Here is a 2,553-nt window from a genome sequence, read left to right as displayed (position 1 = left end):
GCCCGGGAATTTCCTAGTCTGTGGGCAATAAAAACACGGCGTCCACTCACCCTCTGCGCTTTCACTGGGAGCTGCAATCCTGAGCTGTTCCTAAACGGCCATCTTGGATCCGATGACCAAAAGTTTTTTTTTTTTAATGCTTTTTGTGAGCATAGTTCTGTATCAGATGATCTGAAATGAATGTGGAAGGAAGTCCAGTCCTCACCTAAGCAAATCATTCACACATGAAAAAATTTCAGATTATTGCAGAAATGGTTAATGGTTTTCTCCTCTTTTGGTACTAGAGCACTTAGTTGATACCTGTTACCCAAAGGACCTTGCATAATATTGTATGTCTGTCTTTCACATACATCTTTAAGCTCCCTGGAGTTAGTGACCATGTTCTCTGCATCTGCATGTTTAAGGTTTGGTGCCTACAAAGCTTAAATATATTTTGCATTTAATAGATGTTTGTTGAACTGAATATCATTAAGTACAAATTAATACTATACTGAGCATTAGAGAAAAGATAAAGCATTCATCACAGTTTCCTAAAGGTGAGTTTCAAGTTGAGTTTTGAAGGAACCTAATTCTAAGAATTAGGATCAGAAAAATTCTACTCTCAGCTTTCTTCAGAAGTTTTTCTGGTATCATTGATGATACTTGTAACATCCTAGGATCAGAAGAACCTCAGGGGCCACCAAATCCTGCTACCACTCCTGTTCATAAATCCTTTCTTTGAAGACTGATGCTTCAGGGGATGATTTGACATGGGCAGGACCAGACTATCTACCTGGACTTCTCATTGTCATTTTTCCAGAAAGATAAGCATCCTCTCATGTTGAAAGACTTTTGAACCCTTGTTCTGGGTAAATCTGAATTTGATACTCCAAGTGTCTTTGTTATTTGGTGTTGATTGGGACTAGAATTTATAGTCTGTAACTAAGGACCGATTTCCAAACTCTGCAGTTTTCTAAGGGTCAGCTTATCTTTGTAACAGATACCATTGGGGCAGTGGAAGGTGGTGATGAGTTACTTCCCACCTGAGGTGGGCATTATGCTAACTTATAGAGAATCCACATGAGTTCAGGCAGATAGAGGCCATCCTGTTCTACAATAATTCAAGTGTTGGATTGCAGGAGATCGCAGAACTGTCAGGGTTAGGAAGAGTCTTCATTGATTCTACAAATTCTTGTTATATGAGGCATTGTGTACAGGGCTGGGGGTATAACAGTGAAAAGTCAGATGTGTTTCTCACCTGGATGGAACGTATGATCTAACAAGTACAAATGAGCCATACAAGCCATGGCGCTCCCAGGGCCCTACAGCAAGGCCTTGGGCCAGCTGCACATTCAGTACTTGAGCCCTTTTCTAATCCCACTGGTGTCGTGGAGACCATGGGCCCTGAACACGATCTCCTCTCTTTCTCTATCACCTTCTTGCTTTCCTTCTGTTACCAGTTTGTTTTTTGGAAAGCCTTTGCTCATTTTGGGCTTCAGCTGGAAGTTGTTGATCACAAGACTTGGGAGTCTGCTGTAGGACAAAAAGCAGGCGCAGGGTCAGGATGCCTGAAGTGGGATGGAAATTTACTGATTATAGGGTTTTTATTCAAGGAATTTTGTATTTGACAGTGTTATGTGTATTATACATACACTGGGCAGAAAACAATGTTCAAGCGAGGAGGTTTACAGTAGGCTGGGTGAGTCCTGGATCAGGTGATAGAAGTGGAATTGGACCCAGAGGACAAATGTGAAACATACAATAAAAATCCAGCAAATGGTGCTTCCAACCAGTTGAAAATGGGAAAAACTAGAAGTAGTTTTATGGCATGAAGTTGTGTGCCCAGGAGAACCACAAGGCCATTAGGTTCATTAAAAAGGCCAGGCTCTTGCCAGTTTTGCTCATTGTCCTCTCTAGCACCTGGCTCAGTGTCCAGCACAAGTAGATGCTTGATAAATGTTTGATGAATGAATGAACAAAATAGAGGTTATCCAAAGGGAAGCAAGTTCGCTCTAGAAGAATGAAGAGCCTTCTTCATTCATTTAGGAAGCCAACATTAGTTCTGTAAGGTGGAGGAAGGGCTTTTCATGATAAGAACTGTGTGCCATCAATATCCAAAGGAAAAGTTGAAGGAGAGCAGTGCATTAATGAGCTTGTGTAAAGTATGATTTTTCTTCCGGTTGGCTGACTGTTGCAAAGGCCTTTTTTAATTTTGACAAGCTTTGTGACAGGCTAATCACAGAGGACATTTGTGCATGTGATATTTTCTAAGCCACGTTTGCAGTTAATAAAATGTTTTTATTTCAGTAAAATTAAAATGAAGAAAACACATATTCTCTCATCTTTAAAGTAAAAAAGAAAGGCTGGCCGCAGTGGTTTGTGCCTGTTATCTCAGCACTTTGGGAGGCCAAGGCAGGCGGATCACCTGAGGGTCAGGAGTTCAAGACCAGCCTGGCCAACATGGTGAAACTCCATCTCTACCAAAAAATACAAAAATTAGCCAAGTGCAGTAGCACACACCTGTAATCCCAGATGCTGGGAGGCTGAGATGGAAGAATCACCTGAACCCAGGAG

At 41.4% G+C, this 2,553-nt stretch overlaps 1 protein-coding gene across 13 annotated transcripts in view; it reads left to right on the top strand.

Annotated features, from left to right (window-relative positions):
- SH3KBP1 (SH3 domain containing kinase binding protein 1) overlaps window positions 1-2,553 on the top strand; it is a 383,287-nt gene that overhangs the window by 292,879 nt on the left and 87,855 nt on the right. The gene's annotated exons all lie outside the window — the stretch shown is intronic.

This window comes from Cebus imitator, unplaced genomic scaffold (assembly GCF_001604975.1).
Source record: "Cebus imitator isolate Cc_AM_T3 unplaced genomic scaffold, Cebus_imitator-1.0 Scaffold128, whole genome shotgun sequence".
NCBI lineage: Eukaryota > Metazoa > Chordata > Mammalia > Primates > Cebidae > Cebus > Cebus imitator.
Note: the sequence above shows the minus strand (reverse complement) of the source record. Positions and strands in the feature narration are given on the sequence as shown.